Source organism: Mandrillus leucophaeus, unplaced genomic scaffold, assembly GCF_000951045.1.
Source record: "Mandrillus leucophaeus isolate KB7577 unplaced genomic scaffold, Mleu.le_1.0 Scaffold475, whole genome shotgun sequence".
Taxonomy (NCBI): domain Eukaryota; kingdom Metazoa; phylum Chordata; class Mammalia; order Primates; family Cercopithecidae; genus Mandrillus; species Mandrillus leucophaeus.
This window is the reverse complement of record NW_012105087.1, coordinates 71,195-85,809: the sequence shown is the minus strand read 5'-3', so window position 1 is coordinate 85,809 and position 14,615 is coordinate 71,195. Positions and strand designations below refer to the sequence as shown.

The 14,615-nt window shown below is 41.8% G+C and overlaps 1 pseudogene across 1 annotated transcript in view; it reads left to right on the top strand.

Annotated features, from left to right (window-relative positions):
• The window catches only part of LOC105550294, a 931,651-nt pseudogene that overhangs the window by 847,626 nt on the left and 69,410 nt on the right, over window positions 1–14,615 (top strand). The window lies entirely within an intron of this gene.

The window sequence follows — 14,615 nt, the reverse complement described above, 5'->3', positions numbered from 1 at the left end:
GCCTGGAGATGAAATGTCTGCAAAATTTCTGTTATTTTCTTTATGCTTTCCCTCTTTTCTGTTTGCCCAAAGAGGCTAGATGATTGTCAAAACAGGACAAGGGACTTCCTGGGCGCCTTGCCCCCTTCCTCCCTGTAGTATATAATAGAAGACAGCAATCAAGTGAGATTGGGAAGCAGGGAATCCTTCATTTTCTTCTTCATATACATCTATGTTTGGTTGTTTGGTTGGTTTTAACAAAATTTTCTCACCAGAAATGGAGATTTGTTGGATTTAAAATAAATGCAATCTGCCATGTTTTATATTTCTATAAAACACTCAAACCAGGCCATACTCACCTGCTATGACTCAAAATCAACCATATACTGTTGAGGTCAGGAGGCAGAGCCCTGACATTTAAGCTCAGGGTGTTTTCTCTGAATTGGCCAAGTTGATGCCATTCCAATTTCTCAATATCTCACGATCCATTAATTGCAGTCTGTAAAAGTTTACATGTATTGTTACTGAAAGCCCAGGAGTTCGGTCTAGGCCCTACTGCTCAGCTCACAGAAAACCAATCACTGAGACATTGAGTGTTGCTGAGGAAGAAGGATTTAATTGGGTGCTACAGCTGAGGAGCTGGGAGATGAGTCTCAAATCAATCTCCCAGATCAACTAAAGTGAGGGGTTTATTTAGCAGGGAAGAAACGTAACTGTGTGTGGGAAAAGAGAAACTAGGGAAGGGTGAGGAAGCATTCATGATGAGTGAGGGGGCTGACATCTTATTGTTTGGAGGCTGTGATCTGCTGAGTTTCAGGTCTATGATGCTTTTTGAGAGGCCTGAGGGTCCTTTCCTGAGGAAGGAACTCGGATAAAACAAATGTAAGTTTCAAGCTTTAAGACCAGAAGGGTCCATTTCTATGTCCAAAAACACTGTCTATGGGACTATTGGATCGATTTCAGTCCCCACTTTCTATTTGTCAGTTCTTCAATCATGGGGAATCTGGTCATCCAGCTTCCTGGCTGTGTCATGTGGAGAAGGGGCACCCTGAGCAGCTCCACACCATGGGTGACCGCATGGCCACCCAGGAATCAAACGTTCATCTAATACTGTAGTTTCTTCTGAAACACAATCTTCCTCTCTCCAGTTCCCCATTTCCACTAAAGACAAAACACAGCAGGACCAACCTACCTGCAAAAGAAGCTTCAGTTCCGTATACTTGGCCTGATTACCCACACAAAGTGCAGCAAGAATCATTGTTCATATAGGCTCTCCTAAATGGACTTTGCTGGGACATTTCACAACGCCATTTCAGGCAAAGCCCTGGGAAAATTATCAATTCCTCCACCTGTGTCAGGTTATAAAAGAAAACAGAATCTTATTGAACTTATGCAAACAAACACATGGTCATGAGTTAAGAATATTGAGTTTACAAATTCTGGAGAAATTTGGCAGAGAGAAAAATATGCCTCAAATTCTGTTTAGAGGACTATTCTACTCAATTGTTGCAGGCTATAAATAGCTCAAAAGGAAACAAGTTCTCCAGACTCTGAAGAATCAACAGTGTTTCAAACAAACAAACAAAGACCATAAAAACTTATTTCAGTCCTCTATTAGTCCAACCCATGCAATCATCTCCTGCTCTGCTTCATACTGGGCTAGCAATCTCTATGAACACATCAGCCTTTCTATTAGTGCCTTGGAAATTTTCTCTTTGGTTCAATGGCATGATCTCCAAGTTATCAGAAACCTGCCTCCAAGAGTCCTTTTCATGGACTTCCCCAAAGAACCAAGGCCTGGACTGTAACTGATTATAAGTAACTTTTTAAAGAAGAATCAAAGCAAAACAACAATTGTGGATGACAAAAGCCTTAAGACAGCCACAGTTATAGACACAGTTGACAAGGGAATTCTGTTGCTTTTGTGGCACCCGACAATTTAACATAATAATCGTAATTATCACTGACAGCATATCAGAACTCTAGGAATCTCATACAATCCTGGAACACACATTAACAACACATCTGTGTCAACAGAACCCAAAGGAAGTGCAACACCACCTCAGATTTGACAATGCTTCTTGCATAATTCTAGCGTAACAAATAAGCCTAAGAAGCCTAATATATCTCTCTTGGACTTCAAGAACTTAGTATCCAAAAAGTTAATTTGAGGTCCAAAAGGCTCAATATGGAAATTTTACTCTTAGAAAGTTTGCCGAAGTTTTGAAAGACTTGATATCACAAAATAGGATCATAGGTCACCTTAAAATAGTCAATCATTTAGCCAAAAGGTAAAAAAAAATATTGTATCTATTATTAATATTACACAAACATTTTGATGCAGAGAAAACCAAATTTTACGTTTTTGTAGTGTATTAAAATGTTAAAGCTAATTGTAATAAAACCTTATACACAAATTTAATTATAATCAGTTTGACCATAAGGTAAGAGTTTCAAAAACCTTTCATGACCTTTTATACTTTTCTATGAAAGAGAAGATGAATGCTCTAGAAAACCCTGTTATTCCGATATATGGGCCTAGTTGCTGGCCTTGCATCAGGGTGCTTCTAAGTGTAATGTCTAATTTATAGAAAATCTCTGAATTTGAGAGTCCAGGGTGGGTGGATCGCTTGAACTTAGGAGTTTGAGACTAGCCTGGGCAATATGGTGAAACATTGTGTCTACCAAAAATACAAAAAAAAAAAAAAAAAAAAAAAAAAAAAAGAAGGAAAGAAAGAAAGAGGGAGGGAGGGAGGGAGAGAAAGAAGGAAGGAAGGATGGAAGGAAGGAAGGAGAGAAAAGAAAAGAGAAAGAAAAAAAAATTTCTGAACTAAAGTTCTCCCTCAAACTCCAGCCTTACAATTCTCATGTGCCCACCTCTTCTGTCTAGAGGAAGAGGGGGTACAAGATGGAAAAGGGGACATGTGGGATTGTTGGGTGTAGAGGGATTGAATGGTTTCAATTTCTGGTTCCGTCTCTCATGAAAGCAGTTGGTTTTGATTGTCATCTTCCCCAGGGTCTGAAGATGAGGCATTGATTGGTGTCAATATTCAAGATTTAGCAGGAGAAAGTGCCCTTTTCAGACCCAGGAGTCAAACCTCTGTAAGCTAATAGCACAAGGATTAGTTAACAGGACATTTGTACTGCAGAAAGTTCTATTTCCCTCTCATGTCACCAATAAAAACACTGTGATCAGCTGTCAAGTAGTTACTGCCTGCAGCGCTTCAAACGACCGTATTAAAGTGGTTAGGATACTCCTTGCATGGCAACATGTAGTTGCCAGCATTCTAATGACAGAACTGTGATCAAAAGCATCAAAAATGTGACAGGACCTATGCCAAACTTTTCAAAGTAAGGCAATTAAATTTTCTCTCCATCATTTAACAAAATGCTAAATGCATATATCAGTTTTGGAAATTCCGTATGAGGATAAATAATCTCATTTTATTTAAATACTAAACAACAAAACAAGAACAAAATGAGAATAAACACACACTCATTTCTTTTCAGCTATTTTACTTATTTATTTTGAGACAGAATCTTCCTCTGTCATCCAGGTTGGGGTACAGTGGCAGGATCTCAGCTCACTGCAAACTCCACCTTCGAGTCCCAGGTTCAAGGAATTCTCCTGCCTCAGCCTCCCGAGTAGCTGGAATTACAGGCGGGCACCACCATGCCCAGCTGATTTTTGTGTTTTTAGTAAAGACAGGGTCTTGCCATGTTGGCCAGGCTTCTGGCCTTGAGCTCCTGGCCTTCAGTGATCTGCCCACCTCGGCCTCTCAAAGTGCTGGAATTATAGGAATGAGCCACCACACCTGGCCTTCTTTTCAGCTATTTTAAAAGAGCATAATCACATATTTCCAAGATTGGTTTCTAGATACAGTACTGATTACTGATTAGGTCGCTTTCACCATTAAAATCTTCAAAACAGTGCAACAATTGTACACATTTTATTTTCAAACATGACAGCCCAACTGTGATACAAGGCTTGAGATAAAAAATCACTAGAAATTCTCACAACTTTTTTTATTACCACTTCATCCAAGTGAATGTCACTTAATTTTAATAATGCTAAACACAACTTAAGGAGGTTGAGAGAAATCCAATCAATACAATATCCTTAAGGACAAGGCCAATCTTTCTGAACATGGAAACTTTGTATCCACATCACAGTTTTTCCTCATTAAAGGAAAGGGTCTGCAACCAACTCAAACAATTGATTGAAACCACCTCACATTACTGATTGCATTGAAAGTGTACCAAACCTCAGGCCATGGGTGCCTGAGTCCTAGTGTTTCTGTGACATCCCCTTGGGGTAGCGGAACTCTACCTTTCAATGATGGGGAGTCTTGGGCAAGAGCAAGTCTCCTCCCCTTGTCCAGTATAGACAGATTTTGTGTCTAACCCTACCTCAGCAGTTGGCCTACCCCTGGGGCCAAGGGTTGGACAACATCAGTGGTAGATGCCTTTTGTTTTATGTGAGAGAAGCAACCAGGTTTTGTGCCTGTACTCTGGTGGTGGTCGATCATGCGATCATGACTTATATGCCTACACCACTGTGGCAAGCTCGAGAAATTCTCTTTCCCTGCCACATGTGTCTTGTCAGCACTAAGGACGTGGGAGGAAAGACACAGCAAATGGGCAAAAACATGCTATGTGTCTGGAACTCTCAGAGATTCTAAACTGTCACAATACTTCACACTTGGCCTTTAAGAAATGATGAACACTTCAGTGATTTTTCTCCAACCAACATTTATGGCTGCCGTCTTTTCCTTCCATTATCTGTCAAAGATGAACTGCTTCATGTGTTTGTCCTTCTATAGGGGGTGTCTCATGCTTTGTATTTCAGCTGACTCAGGGGCCTTGCAACTTCAGCTCTCTGGTGGGATCAAAACACATGATTTTGCAGACCATACAGCTTTTTCTTGTCATTAGAGTGGGAACAGCTGTCTCTTGCAGCTTTCTATATTTTAAACAACTGTTGAATCACATGTCTGTTTTATACAATCCTTATCTTTTCCTCTATTTCTGGGCTATTTTCCCTTCAAGATAGTACACAAATTCTTTTAGCCGATCACTTCTTTTGAGGCTATGAGGTAGACATAGTGAGCACCTTGACAATCCCTGCAAATGAGCCTGTTCATTAGGTGCTCATGGGAAATCTGGGCCCAGACCAGTACTGAAACCCACAACTGTCACCCACAGCTCTAGTTGAATTTTTGTCATGAGGCTCTTTCTCCTCAATCAGCATACTAGTTTTAGAACAAGTTTGATTTTGGGACTATCTTAAAATAGGCTTCCTGAGTGGCTACTAAGATTTGCTGGGGCTCCAGTTTCTGGTCAAATGTGAGCCAGCAGAGTAAAGACAACCTTCTTTACCCAGAAGAAGGCAACAGTACATGGATACACTGTATTTTTCATCAACCTCAGAACAATTATATCAACGAATATTTAAATTAGTGATTGAAATACTTGTTTCCCAAAGCACGTGATGCTGAAAATTGGAAAAGTTGCCTTGGTTGTCTAAATGATTATGTGCTCAGATTGAATTTGAGGGTACACAAGTTGCGCCTCCAGTGGAAAAGATTCTAAGAACTGGATGTGGGTAGAGGATGCAATTATGGAACTTGGTATATCTTTCCCCCTTCTTTTCTTTCTTCCCATTTCGACTAGTCTTGTAATGCTAGGCCCAGGCATCAATATACATACAACTAAAAAAGGCAGTATCAGTGCCTTTTAAAAAATCTATACAATGAAATTAGATGGTGCCTATTGCTAAAGTTACTTTAACTTCACATCATGTAGCCCAATAAGGTGAATGCCACCCACCTACCAAGGGCGTTAGTCAGCTCAGGCTTCCACAGAAAAATACCAAAGGTTGGGTGGTTTAACAACAGACTTTTATTTTCTCAATGTTCTGGAGGCCAAAAGTCCAAGATCGATGGGCTAGCAGAGCTGGTTTCTGAGGAGGCCTCTCTTCCTGGCTTGCAGAAGGCCACTTTCTTGCTTTGTGTTCCCATAGCCTTCCCTCTGTGCCTGTGTGGAGAAAGAGAGATATTCTTTGATGCCCTTCCTCTTCTTATAGGACACCATTCTGACCAGATTAGGGCCCCACTTGTATGGCCTCATTAACCTTAATTACCTCCTTAAAGACTCTATCTCTAAACATAGTCAAATCTGGGGTTAAGCTTTCGACATATGAATTCAGGGGAAAACTATTCATTTTATAACACCAAGTAATAGGGACAAGCCTAAGATTCTTTTTTGCTTTTTTTTTTTTTTTTTTTTTGAGACAGAGTTTAGTTCTTGTTGCCCAGGCTGGATGGCAGTGGCATGATCTAGAATCACCGCAACCTCTGCCTCCTGGGTTCAAATGATGCTCCTGCCTCAGCCTCCCAAAGTGCTGGGATAACAGGCATGCACCACCATGCTTGGATAATTTTGTATTTTTAGTAGAGATGGGGTTTCTCTATGTTAGTCAGGCTGGTCTCGACCTCCAATCTCAAGTGATCCGCCTGCTTCAGCCTCCCAAATTGCTGGGATTACAGGCGTGAGCCACTGCACCCAGCGATCTTACGATTCTTTACCTATTAAATCCTATGGCATTTAGGCCCCTGGTGGTGCGGCCAGGAAGAAGTTGTTAGCAAGGCTGCTATTATTGCTAATTCTATGATTAGGAAAGCACACCTGAGCTGAAGTGCCTGGCTTATGGGAAACAGTGCAGGTCAAACAGGCATGAAATCAAAATAGGGGGAAATTGTAGTAAACAAAAGCAGTGCTCTTATGTGAGTCATGCATCCAGGAAGGATTAAAATTGTGCAATTTCATGGAAGTCCTGTTGTCTTTATCAGGAGAATGACTTTACAAGGTTTATTAACTGGGGGGAAAGGATGGTGTGGATTAAGGACCACACTTGATTGCTCATCTTAATGTGAATTCTTGACTAAACAGCTATAGGGTGTGAAGGAAAGATCAGCAGTCAAAGAAAACTCAAAGATTTTTCAACTGAGCATGTGGAAGGATGCAGTTTCCATCCACAGAGCTGAGAAAATACCATGTGCGGCAGGTTGTAGGAGGAAAAACAGAGATCAGCTCAGGGCCCCAAAACCTTGCTTGAGTTTTCCATTCACCCTGTTGCCATTTCTACATCCCCTTGAGATTTTTGTGAGTCTGAATGCAGGGTTGCTTGGCCACTTCTCCCCCTGGGCACCAGTCCTCTCACCTCCTCCCAACAGCGTCTTCCATGGCCCTGGCTCTGATGACCATCTCCCAACACGATGTCATCCTGCAAAGGTGATCTGAGCCATAACTGGGGCAAGGCCATCCACTCTTTGACTTGTGTGGCATTGGTGGGCCCCAGGAGTACATCACTGTTTCTCAGGGTAATAGGTCTTTTGTATGGAACTCTTCTTCTGAGGAAAACAGGGAGGAAAGAGCCTGAGGGGTGGAAAGCCAGGGCTGTACCAGGGAGCCTAGGAAAGCTGAGCCTAGGCTCTCAATGCAAAGAACATTTATGACCTGAGAAGTTCTACTCAGTTACTATTGTTAGTTTAGACTCTCATCAATGAAAATGGTATAGAAATTTCTTTTCTTCCTGGTTATATGTGCACCTACATAATATCCTTAATTTTGCCTCTTGGCTTACAAGCCTACAACACTTCCTATCTCCCTGGCCCGTTGCAGAGAAAGTTTGCTGAAGTCTACAGACAACAATGCCCCACGCTTTACAGAAAAAGACACCCAGGAATCTCTTTTACTAATTTTCATTTGTCGGACATTTTTCCTGGTCACCAATAAGTTCCCTTTGTTGGCTTGTAATGATTAGTCTCTGGTTGGTTGTCATTTGCAATGACACTATATATACTGGGACCTCAAAGCAGAAAAACCATAGAAGAAAACCTAGGAAATATAATTCTCAATATCAGCCATGACAAAGAATTTATGGCCAAGTCTACAAAAGCAAATGTAGTAAAAACAAAATTCACAAGTAGGACCTAATTCAATGAAAGAGCTTCTGCACAGCAAAAGAAACCATCAACAGAGTCAACAGACCAGCTACAGAATGGGAGAAAATATTCACAAACTGTGAATCTGACAAAGGTCTAATGTCCAAAGTCTGTCAGGAACTTTAAAAAATCAACAGCAACAAAAAATCATCCCATTAAAAAATGGGCAAAGCGACATGAACAGGCACTTCTTAAAAGAAGACATACAAGCAGCCAGCAAACACAGGAATAAATGCTTATCATCACTAATGATCAGAGAAATGCAAATCAAAGCTACAATGAGATACCATCTCACACCACTCAGAATGGCCATTAATAAAAATTCAAAAACCAACAGATGCTGATAAAACTGGAGAGAAAGCATATAAACCCTTAGAGTGAATGTAAATTAGGTCAGTCACTGTGGAAAGTAGTTTGGAGATTTCTCGAAGAACCTACAACAGAGCTGCTATTCAAGCAGTAATCTCATTGCTGGTTATATACACAAAGGAATGTAAATCATTAAAACAAAAAGACACATGCACTCCTATGATTATCACCAGGCTATTTACAATAGTGAAGATGTGGAATCAAACAAAGTGTCCATCAATGGTGGATTAAATTTAAAAAAAAATGTGGTACATACACAACATGGAATACTACACACCCATAAAAAAGAATGAAATCATGTCTTTTGCAATAACATAGATAGAACAGGAGGCCATAATCTGGAGGAAACTAATGCAGAAACAGAAAACGAAATACCGAATGTTCTCACTTAGGAACGGGACCTAAATATTGAGCTCACATGGACATAAACATGAGAATCGTAGACACTGTGGACTACCATGAGGTAGGGAGGGAGGGAAGGAGGGAGAGTGGGCTGAAAAACTAGCTATTGGGTACTATGCGAACTACCCAGACCCGACATACCCATGTAGCAATCCTACACATGTACCCTTGGTACATAAAATAAAACTGAAATTTTAATAAGAACAAAATTATATTACACTAAAAAAATTACTGCACAGAAAGTAAACTAATCATGGATTTAAAAAAATTAAATATTACAAATAAAGGTCTAAAATCAATAATCCAAACTTACACTGTAGGAAACTCAAAGAAAACAAGAGCAAATCAAGTCCAAAGTGAGTGGAAGACAAGAAACAATGAACACTGGAGCAGAAATCAAGGAAATCGAAAACCAGAAATCAACAGAGAAAAAAGTCAACAAAACCTGGAGAGTGTTCTTTGCAATGACCAATAAAATTGATAAACCTTTAGCTGGTGAACCAAGAAACAATGAGAAAAGATACAAATTACTAATATGAAAAAGAAAAGAAGGACTCTCACTACTGATCTCGTGGACATTAAAAGGATAGTAGAGGACTATTAAAAACAATTCTCTGCTCGCACATTTGATCACTTCGATGAATTGGATCAAGTCCTTGAAAGATAAAGTTGACAAAACCTCATACAAGGAGAAATAGATAACCTAGATAGGTCTCTATCTATTAATGAAATTGAAGCAACAATTAACAACTTTCCAGAACAAAGCACCAGGTCTAGATGGTTTCACTACCAAACATTTAAGGAAGAAACTGTACCAATTCTCTTCAGAAATAGAAGCCCAGGGAACACGTCTTAACTCCGGTCTAGGAGGCCAGCTTCACCCTAGTAGCAAAACCAGACAAATGGTTTTGAACCAGGATGTTGAACTCGTCTGGACTGCTGACCAGCTCCTGAAACTCAACCCCGGAAGAACTGTAAAAGCGAGAAGAAAACATGGCTTAGGGGAACTGTAAAAATTGGTAAACCTCCTGTAGAGACCGAGGCAGTACTGAACTGGTGTGTGTGGAAGGTTGATGTTCACCGATAGCAGAGAGAGAACAAGAGGGAGGAAAGTATTTTCGGTTCTGCTCTTGCGTCTCTTTCCATGGTTCTGGGCCAACTGCGCTTCTTACCCCTTCGCGAAAGAGATTTGTCAGCGGCTCTTAATCCACCAATGCGGCAGCTGTGATGTGACATCGGGACCCATATAAGCTTCGCTGAGGAAAAGAGTAGACAAAAACGGGGTGAAACTGGATAATTGCGGGGCTTTCCTCTTCAGAGTGTCCTCCCCAGGCCTCCAGAGCTAACGACTGCCATGGCCTCCCCACCACGCTGCTTCAAGAGAAGCATTAAAAAGAAACCCTTGGACAGAAGACTTGCCTGGTGGAGTGTAAAACAAACAGGGGTGATAGAAATGAGTTTTGGGGACGTGCTGTTCTCCACTTGGGGCCCATCCTTCATTTTGCCGAGACCACCAAAGACTGGGCCTTCCTCGACAGGAAGGTCCGAGACCCCTCTCCGCAGCTCCCCTCATCTGCACGCGGGTTCCTCCCCACACGCCTCCCCTTTCCCTGGGTTCCAGTTCCCCATCACTGCGTGTGTCCGCCCAACCCCACTGCTTCTCTCCTTTCGGGAATGTCATTTCTTGAGCCGCACTCCGTCGCGAGATGTGCTCCAATGGTCTATCCAAGGTCCAGGCAGATAATTAGTGACCAGGTTACTCTTAGTATTGCAGGGATCCGACAGCAGAGATGATAAAAGTCGCGCCGGTTTTAGGGTCAAATATGTAGAAATGCAGAGACCAACCAGACCCACTGGCTGCTTCAAAGACTGTCTCTGCAAAGTCTCTGCTTAGATAAATTCCGCTCCGGGGCCGGCATCACGCCTGTAATCCCAGCACTTTGGGAGGCCGAGGCCGGTGGATCATGTGAGGTCAGTAGTTCAAGATCAGCCTAGCCAAAATGGTGAAACCCCGTCTCTACTGAAAATACAAAAATTAGCAGGAAATGGTGGCACATGCCTGTAATGGCAGCTACTTGGGAGGCTGAGGCATGAGAATCACTTGAGCCCGGAAGGTGGAGGTTGCAGTGAGTCAGAATTGTGCAACTGCACTCCAATCTGGGCGACAGACTGAGATTCTGTCTCGAACAAACAAACAAAAATAAATAAATAAAAGAAAAATAAATTCCGCTGCGTAAAGAACTCAAGGAGGACTACACAGTATTTCTGCCCCCTTCCCCCCCGCCCCGTCCACTTCTGCCTCCTTTTTTTTCTTTATTAGCGCGGCACAGTAAGTAAATGTAAAAGCCACAGGGCACAAAGACAGGACGCTGCATTTGCCGGAAATGGAATCCAGGTGTCCCATGTGGGAGGCGAGAATTCTACCGCCAAACTGCCAATGCCTCCTGACCCCAAGCTCTGCAGCCTTGGAAACAGTTAAGACACAGACTTGTGGACAGGAGTCAAGATTTTCGCTGTTCTCTTTGGAAGATGTGGCTAACAAAAAAGACACCCAGAGCAAAGGCTTGCAGTGGAGATTAGCATCAAGCAACACCACAAAGTTATGGCTTCACATTAAAAGAGCTGACTTGAAAAAGCCTTATTCTGAGTAGACTCTGTGCAACTGGGTAACAAACCTCTGTAGGAAAACATCAGAAATTCGCCCAGCTTCTTGTCTCTAGTACTGTATCCAGTGTGAACCTGTGGAAAGTTCTTGCCTTGCTTGTTGATGTCTTCTCTTTGCCTCCCCGTTGCTTGGTGCCTCCCAAACCCTTTCCTCCCAACCTTGACAGGAACATCAGTACTTTCCTCAAAAAGGCCTTCAGGACCCAGGAGTTTGAAAAGCTGAACTCTTGGGACTGTGCCTGGGATACTCCAACAGACCAGGGCGATAATTGAACTTCCCTTCTCCTACACCTCTTTCCTGGAAAACGCCAGGGACCAGATCTTGCTTTTAACTTCTTATGCCTTACAGAGACCTAAACAAGAGCGAAGAAATGGACGTTTCACTCCAAGATTTCTTCCCTTCACCTGGCCCTGGCCGGCCACCCAAGGAGGCCAGTTCAGGGAAAAACAGTTCCATTTGACTCTAGTTAGATGCTGGGATATTCCTCTAGCTAACATAAAGCGTTCTTTTGCTGTTTGCTTTTGTCAGACATTCATGTTTTCACTCTCATTCTTTTGTTTATAACGAGCATGGTACAGATTTGCACCGCTCTTTTTGTTGTTGTTGTTTGTTTTCTTTCCTTTTTACATTTTTTGTTTCCAACTTTTATTGTAATTTCAGGGGTACATGTGCAGGATGTGCAGGTTTGTCTCTTAGGTAAATGTGTGCCATGGTGGTTTGCTGCACAGATCATCCCATCACCCAGGTGCTAAGCCCAGCATCCCTTAGCTACTCTTCCTGATGCTCTCCCTCCTCCCAACCCCCACCCTCCAACAGGCTCCTGTGTGTGTTGTCCTTGCCCCTCAACCCCATGTATCCATGCATTCTGATATTCAGCTCTCACAATAAGTGAGAACACACGGTGTTAGGTTTTCTGTTTCTGTGTTAGCTTGCTAAAGATAATGTGCACTGCTTTTGACCCAGTGTGGTGGTTCACATCTGTAATCTCAGCACTTTGGGAGGTCAAGGCAGGTGGATCACGAGGTCAGGAGTTCGAGACCAGCCTGGCCAATATGGTGAAATCCTGTCTCTATTAAAAATATGAAGATTAGCTGGGCATGGTGGCGTGTGCCTATATTCCCAGCTACTTGGGAGGCTGAGGCAGAAGAATCCCTTGAACACAGGAGGTAGAGGTTGCAGTGAGCCGAGATCGAGTCACTGCACTCCAGCCTGGTAACAGAGCAAGACTCTGTCTCAAAATAATAATAATACTAATGATAATAATAATGTGCACTGCTTTGAATATTTAACCCTTTCCTGCCATTAAACCATTAGAGCTGGCATTTCCTTTTCTATCCAATCGGAGAGACTTAGATCCATTATAATTCAGAGTAATTAGTGTTATGTTGGAGATGATGGGCATAGTTAGTCTCATTCCCACCACCTCATTGTATGATTTCTGTGTTTCTGCTTTGTTTATAAAATTTCTTCCTGCGTTTCTTAACTAGACTCTTCTGTTTGGGTAAGTTTTTTGTTTTCCTGTAGTGTTTTTGAAATTCCATATCCCTGATTTGTTAATATATTCTGTTAGATCTCAGGTGCACAGGAAGAAGGTAATCATGTACCTTAGCTCAGGGCACATTATGGTAGCTGCTCTCAGCAAGGCCCTTACTGTCTTTCCTTCTTTTCTCTGTTCATCCCACTCCCATTCCCCTGTCCACTTCTAGACACACATTCTGAGGAGTTTAATATATGCTCTTTTATCCCACACTTTCTCTGCATATTTTAATAAAGGGGTGTCTTTGGAGAACATGCATTGTTCTTTGGGAGTGAGGTGTGTTAAAACAACTTTAAAGTGTGAATTGGTTTCCGAAAACCCATTGCATCCTCTTTACTCCATTCTGTGTACTATCTTCTCAACTTTTCTATTCTAATACAAAAGTTTGCGTATAGGCCAGGCACGATGGCTCACACCTCTAATCCCAGCACTTTTGGAGGCTGAGGCGGGCAGATCATGAAGTCAGGAGTTTGAGACCAGCCTGGCCAACATGGTGAAACCATGTCTCTACTAAAAATACAAAAATTAGCCAGGCATGGTGGTGCACTCCTGTAATCCCAAGTACTCAGGAGGCTGAGGCAGGAGAATTGCTTGAATCTGGGAGGCGGAGGTTGTAGTGAGTGGAGATCATGCAATTGCACTCCAGCCTGGGCAACAAAGCAAGACTCTGTCTCAAAAAATAAATAAATAAATAAATAAATAAAGAGAGAGAGAATACAGTAGTGCTACCATTCTAAAACACTGTCTGATAGTTTCTAATACAGTTAAAAATACACTTACTTCATGACCCACCCATTCCATTACTAGGTTTATACTCAACAGAAATGAAGGCACAGGCCCATAAAAAGGCCCATAGTAGAATATTTGGAAACACCTTATTCACAATAGCCATAACTAGAAATATCACAAGTGTCCATCAACTGTAGTATATTCACATGTTGGAATAACACTCATCAATAACACCAAAGAGCTGACATACATGCCATAAAATGGAAGCATCTCATACCATTGTTGCATTAAAAAAAAAAAGTCAAAATCAGTATAGTCCTTTACGTGATTTCTACAAGAAGCAAAAGTAAATCATGGAGATAGAAATCAGAATGGTGATTGGCTAAGTGGGGATGGGGTGAGGATTGACTGGAAAGGGGCTCCAAGGACTTTTTGGTCTGTTGAAAACGTCCCATGACTCCATCTATGTGATGGTTTCTTTTGTCAAAATGCACTGGGCCACACACTTAAGATTGGTGCACTTTGGTCTCTGCGGATTATACTTCAGTCATTTACTGATAGCAAAAAAAAAAAATAAAATAAAAATAAACAAATAAATAAATACATAAAAACAAAATTAAAGATTGTGGTTGGGGAATGTCATGAACTTTAGATTTTATTGTACTCTTTCTGTTTTACTTAAAATACCCAGTTGGAGTGCGAACTCTCGTCTTCTCCTGTTCATTTCTGATTTGGCCTGAAGGGGCCCCACGGATTTTTGAAGTATCTGAGCCAGAAAAACGGGTAGGGCCACATCATGTCAACAGCAAAAGATTCTGATAAGGTTGACTGAGAGGGGGCACCTCACCTTTTGGGTGTTGTACTTGCTCAGAGAGGGCGTAAAAATCTTTCAAGATGACCGGACCTCTGTTCTTTCTATTCTTGTCGC